A 19,197-nucleotide genomic window follows, 5' to 3' on the forward strand; every position below is an offset into this window, starting at 1 on the left:
TTATTCCAAGAATTATTTTCCCAAAAAATGTATTATTTAATATATATATATATTTTTTAAAAAGGATAAATCCAGAAAAAAACTCTATGGAGCATCTATGCAATATAAAGTGATCACTCCTTGTGACTCAAGCTCTACAGATCTTGAAGTAGGTAACCCATGTTTTGTTGCTTTGACTAATGATGAGGTAATCTCGACTCCTTCCATTTTATTAGATAAATCTGAAAATGATTCATGTGGTGATTTGAATGATGCATCTGATACTGAATCATGTGATAGTACTAATAGTGAATGCATGCCTACTTATGAAGAACTGCAAATCGAATATGTTAGAATTCATAAGTCACTTGTTAAAGCTAATAAGAGATATACTATTTTGAATAACAAGTATGAGACATGAATGAAAGAATGTGAATCAAAAGTTCTTGTTGAAAGGGAAAGTGATTTAAAGATTAAACAATTAGTAAACAAGAATGAAAAGTTAGAGAAGGAATTGAATGCAGTAAGATCTCAAGCATCAAATGATAATAATAAAGATCTTCTTATTGCAGAACTTGAACAAAAATCAAACAATATGACTAGAGTTTATTAAATTACAAGATGTTTGCAAGGTTCTTAAAAACTTAAAAATGCAAGAACTAGAGAAGAAAATAGAATACCAGTCTAAGATCATCCACACATTCACTAAAGGAAAGGACAACTTTGATAAGTTGCTAGGATCACAGAAGATGACCTTAGATAAGGAAGGTATAGATTATAATGGGATTGAAAATAAGAAAAGAAAGAACTTATACATGAGGTATTTTGTTAGAGCATCAACATACTATGCTAGTACCTCCTTCAGCTCTTGTACCCACACCTTTTGTGTATTGTGTAAAGAGAAGGGGCACATAAAATTTGATTGCCTATTTAAAAGGAAAGGTGTAAAATACAAACAAGTCTGGAGAGTCAAAGTACGACCTAGTCCTAACCCATCAAGACTCAAAGATAGAAAAATGGTATGAGTTGTTAAGAAAGAAACCCCTTGAAATTCAAGGAAGAATTTGTTCAAACAGGAATTACATGATCACATAATTCTTCCTTAGCATTTATGATTAGCTATAGGGGGTAGTGTTGACTAAAGGCTCAGGAAGTGGTTTGGGTTGAAAACGTAAAAACTTAGTATATGTCCACTATTCAAAACTTTACATACTAAGGATCTTGATGAATGCGTATATCTCAAAGTGACCTATGCTTGTGCATTTTTAAATTGAAAGCCATTTAACTTGGGCCTCTCACGTACTGCAAATCATAAGAAAATAGGCAAATTTTGGTTTAGTTCACTTAAAGAAATATTCATTCTGACTTTTTGGTCCAATAAGCCTAAGAACTCAAAGCCAAGCTAAAATAATTGAAAATATTATAACTCTTGTCTAAAGAACCTGAAGAATAAGAAAAGGCATAAAATGAGTTGAGTGCATAACTCAGGGGGAGCATATATTCTTTCATGATTATATAAATTAAAATGCTCTCATATTTTTATTTCATGCCTAAATGTTCATATGAGTACTGAATTCCTAACTATCCATGGTTATTTATTGTTCATGGTATCTAGTTGTATGGTTTACATTAAATATGGATTATTGATTATACTACTGGAATGCATGCTTAGTTTAGAATGCCTCCTGCGTGGCGGATGCAGTTGATGTGAATTGCATGCTGGTAGTGGATTATAGGTTCTTGCATGCTTAAATTGAACTATATATTGCTTGCTTGAATCTATTAGGTACAATTTTTACGGGAAAATGTCCAATTTAAATACGACATGCTGCCGAAATTTCAAAAAATTTTCCCAAAAGTAAAACCTTGTACATAGATGATTATGATAAAATTAATGTTAAAATATTTTTGAAAGAATGAGTGAAAATAATTGAATATTAAATTTCATCTTAACATAATCATAGGAGCCCAACTCCATCCCTATAGAAAGAATTTAAAGGATTAATATGCATCAATTCACATTCTTGAATATTGAGGTTTTTTAGAAAACCCTGAACATCATATCCTGTATTTAAAGGTCTATGAATAGATATGGATTGTTCTAGGTTATGAGTATTAGTTCATGCCTTAATATATTTTCTAAGATGCATCTGTGGCCTATAGGGATAACCATGCTAATTAGCATACTATTAATAAATCATTAGTATGGTTGGTTTAAAGGATTTCAAATGAATGGAATATACTATTGAGGATAATGAAATTAATCTTTAGATAGCATAAGTAGTTAAATAATCTAAGCACGTACTCAAATTGATAGGGGGAGCATATGAAATTAACTTCGTATCTTGTTATGCTCACCAATATTTTTGGCTTAGATCAGTTTGTTATTCACTATGGCGCGTGCTTAATTGTGATGACCTTATTGAATATCGTAATTGAAAAATATAATACTTAGCCACACATTCTTTGTGGTTGCCATATGATTTTGCATGCAATTGTTAAATCTTTAGGATCATTATGGTTGTGGTTTTCTGGTTATATTTTTGTATGTGCTTAATTGACAAACCAGAAAATTTGTGCTTGCCTAATCTTTAAAGCTTCTTTTTCAGCAAACCCCCCCAATACTTTTTGCAAATATCAAAAGGGGGATATATATTTATATGTATATACATATATATTTATTGTAATACTTTATGGCAAGAACTAATTTCAAAACTAAATTATTTTTTTCTTGCCTTATTATTATTATATACATATATGATTTTAAAGTCGCATAACTGGCTCAGTAACTACACATAAAAATGCATGCGAACTAGTTAGATTGTGTTTATGTTCAAACATATTTTTTATATACCGCATGTCTTCAAATTCAAATTTTCTACGAGTCTAATGAAATGCTTAAATCACAATGGTTTGAGGATATTTCTGGTTTAACTACGTTTTTCATGTCATTTAAATCTTTTAATAACTAACTGTATTGTGTGTGTGTTTAATTGTTATATTTCATACTTTGTCATTCATTGTGTGTTGTATGATTATATTATCTTTTTGGATGCTGAAAGTAATAATTATTGATCATATTGGACTATTTGAGTTGATTGTTATGGATAACTGAAAATTTGAACTCAAACAGGTCACTTAGGTACAAAGTTATCTTAGGAAATGCTTTATTTTCAAGTGGCATGCTGCCAAATTTTTCAGAAATCTTCCAAATTTATCTTTTGTATCTAAATGATTGTTGCCTTCATGCCATATTTCTTAATCCTTTTTGTTGTTACTAAAAGAGGGAGAAGAGGCAAAATTGGGTACTTTAATAAATAATTGAGCTTTAATTCTCCTTATGCATATAGTCAGGGGAAGCCATTCTTGGCTGTACCCATTTTTGCATAAAGTATTTGTCATCATAAAAAAAAAAAGAGATTGTTGACCTAGTTGGTCATATACCAGTTTTGATAATGACAAATACATTTGGTACTAGCATTTGTCATGAGCTTACATGCAGGTTCATCCTACGAATAGAAAGTTACATCATGATGGCATATGGTGATCACGTAGAAGAATGAAGAAAATTGTGTTTTATTTGTAATAAATTTTATATTCTTCATTCTGGGCTGTAATTTAATTATGGACTATAGCTCAATATGGCTTGAAATAATCTGCATCACGCATGATAGGTAGATATGCTCAAAATGACCTTAGATGGACCTTAGGTTCCCACACTTAAGTGCACAAAGCCCTAACACAGTTCTCATATTATCAGGGGATATTTCAAAACAAAGAAAATGACCTTAGGACCCTTATATTTACATAAAAATGTGCCCTATCATTTTAATATTAATCATCATATGTATAGGGACAATGTTATAAAGAGAATTGGATCGAAATACCTTTGAAGGGCATGTTCGATCGATCGAACTTTAATGAATAGGGACCTTTGGTTGACCAAACCTCCATCGGGTCAACATTTTGACCCTTCCGTCAACCGACCAAAAATATAAGGCAACGCCTTGGTCGACCGAACCCCTATGAGGGAATTCTCAATGCCACGGTCGACAGTCTAAGCTAGTTCATTCTCATGTTGGTTGACCAAAGTTCGTACAGTTGGGTCAACCGAACCCAATACGATCGTCTGAACCGTGGAGGTTCAGAATCGCCTTACACATGGTTGACCAAACACTCAGTTCAAATTTTTCCCGGTCGACTGAACTGAGCACTTCGATCAACCGAACACTTAAGACAGTCGACTGATGCTCTCGGGTTGTCGAAATTTACTGAGATTAAAACACTGTTATTTTTATTAACCTCATTTAAACTTTTTCAAAAATGACTAATAGGTCCCCCATGGTCATAAAATTGCCCTTACTTATATATACAAGTTCATTTGCAAAAAATAGTAAGGCTTAGTAAGATCATTAAGGAAAAATTCTCTCAAAATTACAAATCTTATTTTTTCTTATACTACTCCTATACACACAAAAGTTTCAACTTCTTTGATTATCCAAGTGTTGTGAGTGTGTGTAAGAACCCGAACCGAGGTATGTAGATTGAATAAATGAAAAAGGATAAAAAAGTAAATTTTGCAGGCTTTGTCAACGAAGCCATTGTTCTCGTCGACTAAGGCCCTCATACTCTTTTTTGCTAAAATTCAGAGCCTCGTCGACGAAGAGATATCGAACTTATTGTAAAATATCGAAATAGGGTTCCTCCTCGAAGGAGTCGGTTCGTCAACGAAATGTATGGATGATTCGTCAACAAAGGCGCCATCTCGTCGACGAGGTTGGCCGAGTCAAAGGGGCTATAAATGTAACGACCTGCTTAATTAATATATATATATATATATATATATTTTACCATGATATTTAACCTGCTCTGATACCATACTGGGATAAATCCAATCATTAACCTAAGCAGCGAGAAGCATAAATCAAGTAAACATAACTATATGTAAACATTTACAATAACATACAATACCAATACCAGAGTACTAACATGTTTCCCAAAATGTATACATATCATTATTCCCCAAAATACCCTCTACTAGCTAGGGTATACAAAATCATTCCCAAAAATATACTCACTCTCCATTGACAGAGCACTACTGAAGCCCCTCTATCTGCGAGCTTGGTCTGCTCGCCTACCTGGATCACCTAAAAAATGATTCAACACTGGGATGAACCAACGCTCAGTAAGAAGAAATATGCTATTACTAGTGTGTGGCAAATGAGCTACTATATCATGAAAATCTGTTGTCAAATAAACATGTATAACTGAGTATATAAATAAAGTACAAGTGATAAAATACACCCCCCTTTCCATGTTACTTAACATAACAATGTCGTAGGTTACTATTCAAAATACTTCTATTATACATAAGTATGATCCCTGTTTTTGTAAATCTGTACGTACGTAATAGTAGCTGAAAATGTTCCCTGTTGATAACTGTGTGTCATGACTTACCCCCTCATGATAGGGTTGTGTGGCCCGTAGGTGGGATTTACCCTGGTTGGTCAATTAGGAATAAATCACTATACTCCATCGGTCTGATCTGCCCACCTCAACCCATATCTAGATGGGGAGCCTGTCCTCGTTAAGGGCCTAGGTGATCGACCTACTACCACGTATTATCTAAATAGGTGGTTGCACTCATAAAGTAACATAATATCTGTAGCGTACCGTGCTCTGTAACTGCATAGTCCAACAGGGTCTGATACTATATAATGTATTTTTATATACAACAATCTGATTTATCATGATTCTGAAATAATCGTAATAACCATGATGCTGCATAAATTGTACTGTAATTCATACGTCGTAATACTGAGAACTGTATAATCATAACACTGAAACTGCATAATCATAATAATGATATTCGTATAATCATGGTACTGAGATTTATAAAGTCATGGTACTGAAATATCGTAAAATCAGGATATTGAAATATCGTAAAACATATCTTTATACTATATTCATATTCACAAGCCACACGATACTTTAATACATAATTTTCATGATTAAATAAACTATATAATATTTCAAAAGTTCCTAACATAGCATATTTCCCTTACCTGACTATTGGAAAGCCCCTATGGAATACTAGCCTAATACCCGCAAGGGCCTCCTATAAAACACCCTGAAAACAATATTTTCTAGAACAGAATATCAGTATTTCTCTGCCTACATCATTTCCTATAACTATCATAAGGCCAAAAATGGGCTAAAAGGTCTTACCCTGAATTTGGGATGAATTCCAACTTCGTTTCCACAACGATCCGCTCCGGCAGACTTGTAGAGAATTTCGCCAGGAGCGTTTTGGTACCCTCAAATCTTCGATCCGGTGACTAACGAGGCCAAAATCAAAGAGAGAAGGGAGAGAGTGATGTAGAGAGAGAGAGAGAGAGAGAGAGAGAGGAGAGAGAGGAGCACGAAGAGTGAATAAAAATTCGGTTTTTAGCTATTTATAGGGCCAAATTTGTTGACGAGACACGTCACCTCGTCGATGAGTCCTTCAGTAAATTCGTCGACGAAACCCTGTATTCATCGATGAAATTCAGAGCAACCAAAAACCTTGCTCGGTATTTTCTCGTCAATGAAATCTTGCCTTCGTCGACGAATTTCCTTATGCACTCGTCGACGAACCCCTGTATTCGTCGACTAGTCCTGACAATTTCCTCAAAATTATTATTATTATTATTATTATTATTATTATTATTATCTCCAAAATGCGATGTCGTCGACGAAGTCTACGGCCTCCTTCTGTTTCTATTTCTATTTCTCTCCCTCTTATTATTTAAATACTATTATTTTTCGAGTCACTACAATAAATATCCTATTTCATAGCTTCATGGCTAAGTAAGCTAAAACTCTCTCTCTTTCTCTCTTGAACTAGTGGGATCTCTCTCTCTTCGATTCTTCACTGTTCGTTGCCTGATTCGATGATTCGACGTTATTGCATGGATCAGGGGAGGAATCTCTTTGAGAATAGTTGATCGAAAAGTCATTTCGAGGATTTTCGAGTTTTGACCCAAAACCGAGGTAAGGGTCCGATTTTAATTTCGTTTCGAAATATGTATAATAGTAAGAATTATAGTGAAGTATAGTTATTCATTGTTTAGGTTTTGGTGACTCGGTTCGTAGTTTTGGAGTCAAAGAGTTCGTATTTTGGTATTCGGGAAAAGGTGGGGATTCTGTTTATATTAGTTTATTTTGAAATCGAGATCGGAAAACCTGTAGTTTATGATCATATGTATGTTTTGATTACTTATTTGGGAAAATCTATTTGGTGAAAATGTGAGATTTTCGGGTTACAGTTTTTGGGAAATTTTGGGGGGTTTCGGGTATCATCTCTATTTTGTTGGAAAAACTGTATGTTGTATTAAAATTATAGTATTGAGATGACCATACCCATATTTGTGTTAAATTGTATTCTTGAACTGAAAACGATAGGATTTGCTATATACCAAATAAGTGTGGAATGAACTGTTGTATGTAAAATGTTCTAGGTTTTGTAAAAACAGCTAGGGGTGACTAATTACCGTACACTAATGAGTATAGGGACATGAGTTCCAAAATTGTTCCTGGTTTTGTGAATCAGCTAGGGGTGGCTAATTACCGTACGCCGACACCATGTCTCGGCTAATTATCTTGGGTGAGAGTGTCCGACTCTATATCCGAGGGTGTAAAATATCGTCTGTTCTTTCCGGTTGGTCACCAATGGGTGTGAGTGGACACTGTATTAGCATGATATTGCTGTGAGGCTTCGGTTTTTACAGGATATTGTTTGCTTGAGTGTGATGACACTGCCTGTATATTTGGTATCGTATGCACTAGAACAGATTTGTGAAAAATATTGGAACTGTAATGGAACTGTATTGAACTGTATTGTACTGTATTGTATTGTGTTATGTTTTGCGTTGAAATAACACTCGTATGCCACACACCGATATAACCTGCTTTCTTCCTTACTGAGAGGTGTTTCAGCCCGAATGTACAAATATTTTTCAGGTCCTTCGGTTAGCCGAAACTAGCATCCTAGCGTTCGGAAGCGTGGGTGTCGGTTAGCTACATTTAGTACTTGTGTAAGTATGAGTTTTGTAATCGGGTTGTCATTGTTGAGTTTTGTAGACACGCGGAGTATGTACTATAATTTTGGGAACGCATATTCTAGTTTTGTATAGACTCTGGTATGGTATGATGTATGTATAGAAAGAACATTTTTCGCTGCATATTTGATGAGTATGGATATGTATGTGAATGTGTATAGGGTTTACGTGTACCCCACGGGGTCGGACCCTCATTCAATATTGTATCATGTATGTTTAATTGATATAGAGATAAGTTAGGTAACTATATTCACACCTGGCACCCATCTTCGGGTTTGGGGCGTGATAGTGCGCTAAGAGTGCTTGTGCTTTATTCCATATTGCTTAGTACTCTTATTTGTGTGGTTTATTGATTGATTTTGATATTGAGAGTTACGCTTAAGTTCTCCCATTGATTTTATCTAATAAATTTTGTGTGGGATAACTTATAGGCTTGTTGTTCTTGCATAGATATTACAAGATACCTTAGCCTGTATTTTTGTGTGCAAAAATATTTTTCAAGTTTGCATTCAAACATCTCTTGTGTTTAGTATATTGATAACATATTGTTGAGGTTGTTTGAATCATCTTATTAGCATCTTTTGAGACCCTAAACTGATATTGTGATATTTCATACTGTGGTTCAAAGTTTGCTTAGAAATACACTCTAGATCTTGATTGCTTATCTACACTATATTGAGTGTTTAGTACACATCATTAAGCACTGAGCATATTTTCTATCATCTGTGCTTGCGTTATTATTTGAGCTATACTGTGGTACATATCTGCTTGTTTGAGAAACATATTTCCATGTACAAAAATCTATATACATTTTTTGTATTCTAGGCGTGGGCCTGAAGTGGGAGACTAGCCCTATGGAATAGTTCCGAATTGGCTTAGACTCAGTTAGGAAAGATAGGTGCACCATCCTGGTAAGGCATAGGTTGAGGTCAACCCCGCTAATTGACCTGGTTTTAAACGGTGCCGCTCCACCCATTAAGTGAGCTGTAGTGGAATCCTTGTGCTGGTGAGCCAAGGCGGGGACGTAGGCACTTTGGCCAAAACCCGATAACATATCTAGTTACAGTTTATTTTTCGCACTTTATTTTCTACATCTGTATATTTATTGGTTAAATATCTATTTGGGTTTATAAGTATAAAGACAGACCCTAGGCTGAGTATTACTGTTGCTTATTTGAACATACCTAGGAAAAAAATTTAAATACCCAATTCACCCTCCTCTTGGGAATACACCAAAGCTAACAGTCCATCGATGATTTTGTTTCCAAGTGGAGAGGCGGAACTTGAGTTAGAATGAGAATGTTGAGTTAGATCGCCATCTTGAATTGTGATTTCATAGGTTTAGTGGTACAAATTGTATATACTTGCAATGCACACACTATGAATGACATACAGTTTGTACCACCAAACCTATGAAATCAAATTCAAGACGGTGAGGTTGAGAAACAAAACGAGAAACTGAGGATGAGATCATAGAAGACGGGACAAAACTGCTGACCTTAGCAGTAAATTTTGTAGGAGAACTATCAGGAAACAAGTCGATGGACGGATTATTAAAAAAAAGAGAAGAAGATGAGGCACAACCCTAAAAGTTTGAAAGAGAATAAAACATTGTATGCTCCCAAAAAATAACATGTCGAGATATTCAAAGTCAATTCGAAATTGGATCCCAACAACAATATCCCTTTTGTTCAATACCATAACCAAGAAAGCAACAAAGACGTACTCAGGATTCAAGTTTGGTATAGTTATGAGGTTGCAATAGAACAATGCAAACACAACCAAACACTTTCAAGGTTATATAATCAAGTGGATAACCATACAATTTTTCAAATGGCGACTCATTGTGAAGAACGGAGGAAGGAACATGGTTTATGGTAAAAACAACAGTAACTACTTCACCTCAGAAACATTCAAGACAAGATGTAGATAAAAGAATTACCCTAGCATAATCAAGAATATCCTTGTGTTTACATTATTCTGCACGTCCATTTATTTGAGATGTGCCCGGGTAAGAATGTTGGACAATAATGCCTTGTTTTTGAAGAAAATTGAGAAAATAAGAGTCCTTATATTCCATGGCATTATCCATACACACGAATTTAATGAGTCGGGAAAATTGAGTGTGAATCATACTGGAAAAAGTAATATAAAGTTGGGGTAACTCTGATATATTTTTTTAGGAGATATATCCAGGTAAAACGAGAATAGTCATCAATGAAAAAAACTTAGTAGCGAGAACCTCTCATAGTAGGAGTAGGAAACAGGCCCCAAATATCATAATGCACCACATTAAAAGGAGTAGCAGAAATAGAATCACTTTTATTAAATGACAAAGCTAATTGTTTAGCTAAGTTACAATCAGAACAATGCAATGTTTCAATTTTCACTGAGCCTAATAACCTAGAAGAAACAAGAAAACGAAGTTTATTAGCTAACACATGAATCAACTAAAGATGCCAAAGATGAAAAATAGACTTTGAAGAAATTGTAGATGAAGCAAATGAAAGAGATCGGGAAACTGGAACATGAAGATAGTTAAGCTCAAACAATCATTGAACTTTACAAGTGGTCTCAAGAACCTGTCTCATCTACGGATCTTGCACATGGCAACCATCAATAGAAAAGCTTATTTTGAGACCAAGTTCACAAATTTGACCAACAGAAATAAGATTCAAGATTAGGTTAGGCACATAATATGTATTAGGCAATGAAAGAATGGAAAAGGAAACATGACTGATATAATTAATTTTCATATAAGAACCATTGGCTGTGTGAATGATAGGTGCAGAGGCAGGTGAGATCAGTGAGGAGAGTAAAGAGGAATCAAAAGTCATGTGATTACAGCAAGCAAAATCAAAGAGCCAAGATGTACCCGAGACAGTAGCTGAAGCAGAAGAATTATTAGATAACATAACCTGTTTGAGAACACTTTCTAAATCTTTTAGAGAAAAAGAAGACTGGAAGTTTGAGGATTCTGAATATTTAGCAACAACAGCAACATATGAAATTGAACATATGGAGTTATTCCGTGGTCGAGGTTGATCTCCCTTGGATTTAGGAGGTCGAGTAGGGAAATTGTCAACAATATGACCAAGACAATGACAATATCGACATTCAACAGTAGGCTATTTAGAAAGCATATAACCCTTTTTAAAGCAGTTCCAACAAAACTTCTAACCAAATGCAATAGGAGACTGACCACCGTACCAAGGTTAAGGAGCAATGGCCAAAACAACATCTAGGGTAGGAGACTTTGTTATGCCAAGACAGGTTTCCTAAAGAAATGATCTTAGATATGACATTATCCAAAGTAGGAAAAGGATGCCGATGTAGCAAGGAAGCATGAATTGGTTCATTTTCACGACGCAAAGCCATAAGAAATTGATTGAGATTCATTTGATCAATTGTCATCTGGGATTGAGGAAGTTAATTCCAAAGAGGTTGAACCTGTGCCAAGAAATCATTGATTGATTGTCTAGATTCTTGCTTCAAATTGTGTAGAAGAGTCCAAAGTTCATATTGATGAGCAAGACCAATAGTAGTATATCTAGGAGCAAGAAAATTCAATTGATCAAATTAAATATGAATTTATAGGATTGAAGTGTTCTGAAGCCAAGTAATGACTTGATGATTCTTACTCTCCCATTCATCAATTCATTCAAGAAATTTAGCTTAAGACTCCCCTTTCTTTTGTATTGGTGTACCAAGTTCACTAGTAGGGATTTGCCAAAGTTTCCGTCCAATGAGAAAACTACGCTTGCTTTGAGCCCAGAGATTATAGTTAGATCCATTAAGAATGGCATGGATAGTTTGAGAAAACTCTACTTTTTCCATGGTGGCAATTAATGCAGAAGAACGATAAGTAGGAGGCTAGGTAAAACTAGAGCAAGCAGATTGGAATTCACAATCCGATGTGCACCGGCCTTTGGTGCAGTGTCTAGACAAGGCAAGGAAAAAAATCACTAGGGCTCTGATGATTGCATAAAAGTGCAATATGAACATTACTTTTTCTTGTTTATTTGCTAATTTATAAGGACAATTTGAATATGTTAGTGGTAAGTTTCTGACTTGATCTTCATTTTATAAAGTTTTTAATTCTAATTAATTTTCATTGATTTTCATCATAGGAATGAAGTTAAAAAGATTTGGAAGTCAACCCTTAACATAAATGAAGAAGATCAACCACCCAGATTGGAGGAAAGAATATTGGATATGATATAATCCCGTTTTGGAAGAGTCTTCGTGCACCGTTCAGTATTTTCATCATAACTATCTCATCCGATATCGGTTTTGGGCGATTCAAGTTGCATAGAAGACCTTACATAATGGGCCACAATTTATCCTGAAGTAGCCTTTCACTAACTCGTACTTTTACTAGGTCAGAAGTGGGCTGCAATCCAAGCCTGTCCAAGTTTGAAATTTGTTAGGAGACAACCTGGACATATTTCTGTAATTTAATCACAACACTCTCATCTGATATCGAATTGGTATGATTCAAATGGTGTGGGAAAAATTATGAAAGGAGCTACAATTCATTATGAGATAGTATTTCGCTAATATGGATGTTTACCAGGCCAAAAGTGAGCTGCAATCCAAGCCCAGAAACTAGAGGATATTTTTCAGCATGTTTTTATTTATTTATAAAATTTATGTTATTCCGTTTTTTAGGGTTTTGAGAGGGACATATATAAGCAAAACTTTGTGTGAAGAAAGGGGGATGACTAGGGGCTGGGTTTTGTGAAGTTTTTCTTGAGAGTTTATTTTTCTTTCATCTTATGATGAAGAACTAATTCTCTAACCTTGGCTAGGGATGAACTTGATCAAATAAAGGTATTTCAATTTTTTTTTAATCCATATTGTTGTTCTTCAATGTTTTTATATTTTCTATTTATTGTTCATGAATTGCTATTTGTTTTATTTCACGCTTGAATATTCATATATCTGAATCTCTTCATGGATTCAGTCGTGTTTTTTCCATAGAATTGTAAGGATCCATGAATATGTTCAAGACAAACTATTAATTTTGTTACATTACTCTTTTGTTGCGATATTGTCTCCGGATATATTGCTGTTGTTAGATTTTGTTAACAAAGTTAATAGCTTTTGAGTTTTTAACGAGATGAATAATATTTAGAAAATTTACTTTTTAATTTATCAAAGATTTGTAATTCTATATCTTCCGATTGGGGATTTGGGATGTGAAATCTCTAGTTGAGAAAACCAATGGATTAAAAATAGATTGATTATCTGATTTGTGAGAGGGATTCCTGATGCCTTGGTTCTTACAAACTTGATTTTCCATCCACAAAAATAATATTAATTTTAAATCTTTCTAGAAAAAACTAATTTGTTTTTCCTTAAAAATCATTTACTACTCTTTTTATTCTTATTTGCCCATTTGTGTTCCTTTTTTCCATTTCCCTATGGAATTGACACCCCAAAGTTGTGCTACAACTACTGCATTATTCTTTGGGCATAATCAAATTTTGGTGTCGTTGCCGGGGAGATGGTACAACAAGGAGCATTGTGAGGAATATATTTTACTGAATTGATTCATCAAAGGCAGTAATCTCGTTCCTTTCTCTGTTATTTTAGTTTATTTTTATTTTGTTTAGTAAAGTAGTTTATTTTTTTATTTTTATTTAAGTGTATGCATAGTTATAGGGATGAATTATAGGTAGATTTGCAAAGAGACCCGACATTGATTCTGATACTGACATTCTCTTTGCAAATCTATTTAATACACCTCCTGATTCAGATACAACATCCATTGCATCACAATCTTCATTCACAATGAGTCATCATGAGGACCAACCCATTAGAAGTCTTTAGGAGTATCTCCATCGTACACGCACTGCCACACCCTCATGTGTTATGCTTCGACCTAATATACCTCATTTTGATTTTAAACCAGGGATGATTCCACTTCTCCCCACTTTTCATGGAATTGAAAACGAAAACCCTTATGTGCACATTAGGGAATTTGAAGAGGTAATTGCAACTTTTCATAATCAACTTGGTACAATGAACGCAGTTAGATTTAAATTTTTTTCATTTTTTTTTAAAAGAAAGAGCAAATAGTTGGTTGTATTCATTGAGACCACATTCGATTGGGTCATGGGCTAAGATGACTCATGCATATTTTGATAAGTATTTTCCACATCACAAAACAAATGCTTTGAAGAGACAAATCTCAACCTTTGTTCAGAAAGAGAGTGAAACTTTATACCAAGTTTGGGAGAGATTTAAAGAATTGTTAAATTTGTGTCCTCACCTTGGGTATGAGAATTGGCGCTTAGTGAGCTATTTTTATGAGGGACTTACACCTAGAGAGCGCCAATTTGTGGAGATGATGTGTAATGGTGAGTTCTTATAGAAAGATCCTAATGAGGCCATTCAATATTTGAATGACGTAGCAGAAAAAGCCCACACATGGACAGGACCTAGTGCTACTGAGAGCACAAATAGGTCACGACCTGCAGGATACCCAAATGGTGGTGGAATTTACCATCTTAGGGAAGAAGATAACCTAAAGGCTAAGGTTGAGATGCTCACTAGGGAGCTAGAGGTGTTAAAGACTAAGGACATAAAGCCAACACATGTGGCTAACCATGCAGAGTCTATTAGGACTCTGTCCTGACTAGTCTAAATGTGTTATCTCTAGCCCAACCAGTCATACAACTCGGTTTAAACGCAATAAAAGCAAACAAGTCAAAGGAGAGGAAGTAGATATCACCTAGGCTGTGAAGACGTTCACAGCTCTAAAACACCTCTCTAAAATCTGAGAAACACTTTGATGACACCAATTGGTCCCCGGCAACGGCGCCAAAAACTTGACTCGTTCTGAGTTATGCTTCCAAGTGCAGAAGTGTCAAGTTGTATGAAGGATGAGTCCAGGATCGTATTCCACAGGGACCACTGAGTATCAAAGTATTTATGCAAGTTTAGTGAAATCCTGTTGCTGTCAAATGTAGGTTGAAAATATTTTTGATCTTTTTCGATTTTGAAAACAGTAAACAAAGTGAGAGAAGCTTGGGTAAACTATCAAAATGAAACTGAAATTTTATCAATTTTCCAAAAATGTAAATCTAATAACGCAACCAAAACTAAACAAATTAACTGAAACAATTTTACCAGACACTCGGGTTACGGGTTCAACGTCTGTTTGCTTCCACTGTTTACTAATTTCCTAGGCCTTACTCATTTTCTTGTTAATCCAATCAAGGCATTAATAAGATGAAATTTTATTACTAACGATCAAGTGAATTGGCCACATCCAAATGGAAGAAAATAAAAACTCTTATTACGCATCAACCGAATTTTATGTAAAAATAAGTTGCTTAAAATCCTAGATTAAATCAAAGTTCTGATGTGCCTAACGTCAACAACAAAACAAGAAGCAAGAGCTAGCGATTTATCAATGATTCCTTCAATTTTCGGTTTTAACCAAATAAAAGTTTAACAATGGTATCATAGGATAACTAATAAACCATGGAACGCAAACGACATCGACCCACAACCCGAGTTACCGAACTTAGCCACTCATGCTTGCAATAAAAAACAAGTATGGAAATCCTAGTCTACTTAAGGAAATACCTAAACACGCATTATTAAAGATGGCAACTACAAATAAAAAATTAAAACATGCAATGGAAACTCAATCAAACACACATGCAGATAATAAAAACCAAACCTTTAACAAAATTACAAATAGAAATAATTAAATGAAAAGAACAACTATTCTAATTTCTTAAAAACAAAAACACTTTTTATTTTATTTTATTTTATTTTAGAACCAAACCAAACTTAATAACTTCAATAAAAATTAAATATAAAAAAAACTAAACTTGTATCCAAATCCAATTAAATAACAAAATAAGAAAACAAGATAAAAGAAGAGAGAGAGAGAGAGTTGGACTGCTGGAAATTGCAGCAGTGACAGGGGCTGTGTAGCAGGGTGTTCTCGGGTGGAGCTACTCATGGAGTTGCAGAGGACCCGAGGGAAACTGGAGGTTGTCACAGCTGTGCAGAGGGCTCTTGCTATAATGGAAGTTCTCGGCGAGTGTGGTGGTTGCTCTGGTGTGGTGCACGGCAGCAAGGGGCAAAGGTGGCTTCAGATCTGTTGAACTGTGTAGCTTTCGGGTGAAGCTTCTGGAAAGTGGCTGTGTTGGAGGTTGAGGCTGAGACAAAGGTGTCGCCGCTGCTAGTGCTTGGTACAGTTCTCGGCTGGAGAGTGGTTGATGATGGAGGGAGGCTGGCCGTGGCTCTGCTGGGTGTTCTGGTCCTCCAAGGCTGCTGCAGGAGAGTGGAGTTCAAGGGAGGAAGAATAGGGAATGGGGGACAGAGGAAGGAAGAAGAAAGAGAGGGAGAGAGCTAAGGGAAGGGAGAGAAAAAGCAAGAAGAGGAGAGAAGAAGAAGAAGAAGAAGAGAAAGAAGAGTGAAGAGAATTGGCTGGGGGCAGCGCCCAACCCGCACAGGGAAAAAAAAAAGAAAGAATAAATAGGATAGGGGGGGAGGAAACCCTATGACCCTCTGGAGCTAACGCGACCTGGCCATGCATGGCTAGGTCACATCAAAACATGGTTTTATTATTATTTTTTCTTTTTTTTTTCTTCATCTTTGTTCTTTGCGTTCTTAGCCAAATTTGACCCTCTTGGAACCTGTTTCTTGTAAAACTCAAAACAAAAAAGTTGTAGATAATCCTTTCCTCGTTCTTCAAAAATTTAAATCGTCTCGATCGGAGCTCCGACGGAAAAGTTATGTATGAAATAAGAACAGGTGTTGATTTTGATTCCCGGAAATTTTCTTGCGATAAAATATTACCAAAAATTCATAAATTGCACAATAAAACTCAAGAATGATAATTTTGGCACTTTATTAAAATATTGGACAATTTTGGACATTTAATTAAAAATATAAACCGTAAAGCTCGGGTTAAGACGTCCAATTACGCAGTTTTAGCGCGTAATCACACCCCCAAACTAACGTTTTGCTAGTCTCTAACAAATGACGTGAATGAATCTTAGGGTGGTATCTACAACTACACACTCTAGTAATCATGAAATCAATGCACATGCGATATAATTATACCACTTCACATACAAGAACATAACTGAATTTCACACAAGCTTGTTCATATTCAATGCACACAACTCCAAAGCATGTCACTCATGCAAGTTTCATCGTTTATATGTGATTTGAGAGCAGTATACTCACATGAAGTTAATCAAAGGCACATTCAGAGTTAATGCAATCTTATAAGTTCGAGTATAAACAGGTAAACTCTCGAGGTGTGTGTGATGTGTGTGACTCAGTACACCTAGGACGCCGGTGGACACCTACAGAACGGTCGCTTTGACTCGGCCTAACTGGTATACCCTCAAGAACACTCAAAGAAAATGGTTTCACTCATCATATGTGGGGAGGAGTGTCGCGATCAAACATCGCACATAATAAAAGGAACAACGCTAAGTATATGGAGTGGACTAATCTTGAAAGGATCTAACCTATCTATGAGGTGTCAGGTCCTTCACCCTAGCATCTTCTCACCTACTCGCCACATCCAACCGAGACCACCCTAGATCAACTTATTCACAAACTTGTCGTGAACACATTTGAGGCATTAACTGGTTGAAGAATCTTCGTACGTAGAGAACATGTGTTGTGTCCTTGACTTTTTGTGATATTTCTGTGGAGCAGACATTAGCATTTCATTTCATGCGCATTTTTATTTCTTATCGTTTCTTCTGCTCATTCTTTATTTTTCTACCTTTTCTTGAACAATTAAGACAATCATTACACTTCATTTGTTATCTTCATACCATCAACGGGAATTGAGTTCGAATAGTGGTCCATGAACTAAGTCTGCCTCTAGGGGTGGCTCAGCCTTCACATCTCGAGTAGGCTACAAGACCTAGGTTTCTATCTCCCCACTAGAAGTCACCTCTAGGCTAGCAAATCAAAAACAAAGACTAGTATACAAGGAATCATCCAGAAAAAAAAAATTGAGTTCTGTGAACTCTGATTTGATATTAACACTCAAAAGGACGATAAATAGCTCAAAGATATCTCACAAAGGTGTCATAGTCACCATGGGTGCTCTCTCAATGCTCACAGGGAACCCTAAGTGCAATGAATCACGTGAGTGTGTATTCAACCTCGTGAGATGTCATGTAAATATAGAAAATTATATAACCAAATTAACATGAATGTATTACCAATCAATTATTCATGGAGTCATAAAATCATATAAAGAGAAACTACGCATAAATGACTCAAGTGTGTAGTTCTTAGGTTATATGCAGGTATGTGAAGGGTACGAGTCAATGTTAAAAATGGGATAATGCAGTGTAAATCTTCAGTGCTCCTCTTTCTTTCTCTCTTTCTTTTTGATTTTTGATTTTTGTTTTGTTTTGTTTTGTTTTGTTTTATTTTGTTTTTAATATAACACTATTTTCCCAAGGCAAACCACATATGTTTAAAGCACGCAAACCATAAGGTAAATTCTCTTCCACCCCCCAACTAGAATGTAGCATTGTCCCCAATGATGCACGAGAATTGGAAGAATTTACCCGAGAGAGTATTTAAACGTAAAGCAAAACAACTCTAAAAATATAAATGAGAAAAAGAAGAAGTACTTGAACCGCTTTGAAAAGAATATAATGCTAGAGAATAAGAAATAATAACTATAGAACCAAGGAAAACAATGAGAAAAATAAAATTATAAATGAGAAAAAAAAAAAAACACAAAAAAGGAAAAGAAAAGAAAAGAAAATGAACTATACTAAGTGGGATCAAGAAAATGTAGAGTAGATTCCTCAGGTGCAAAGTTAGAAATAAAAGGCTTGAGCCTTTGACCATTAACCTTAAAAACATTACCATTTTGAGGATTCAGAATCTCTACAGCACCATGAGGAAAAACAGTCTTCACCACAAAAGGTCCACTCCACCGAGACCTTAACTTACCAGGAAACAAGTGTAGGCGAGAGTTGTACAATAGCACCTGTTAGTCGGGCTCAAAATTCTTACGCTGAATGTGTTTATCATGAAAGTTCTTCATTCTCTCCTTGGACAATTTAGAATTATTGTAGGCATCCATCCTCAGCTTATCCAATTC

General features: G+C 35.3%; 1 non-coding gene across 1 annotated transcript; it reads right to left on the bottom strand.

Annotated features, from left to right (window-relative positions):
• Nucleotides 1-14,255: 14,255 nt before the first annotated feature.
• LOC131143575 (small nucleolar RNA R71) lies at nucleotides 14,256-14,363 on the bottom strand. The gene has a single exon (XR_009133560.1). It is a non-coding gene; the product is annotated as a small nucleolar RNA R71 (small nucleolar RNA).
• Nucleotides 14,364-19,197: the final 4,834 nt, after the last annotated feature.

Source organism: Malania oleifera, chromosome 11 (genome assembly GCF_029873635.1).
Source record: "Malania oleifera isolate guangnan ecotype guangnan chromosome 11, ASM2987363v1, whole genome shotgun sequence".
Lineage (NCBI taxonomy): Eukaryota > Viridiplantae > Streptophyta > Magnoliopsida > Santalales > Ximeniaceae > Malania > Malania oleifera.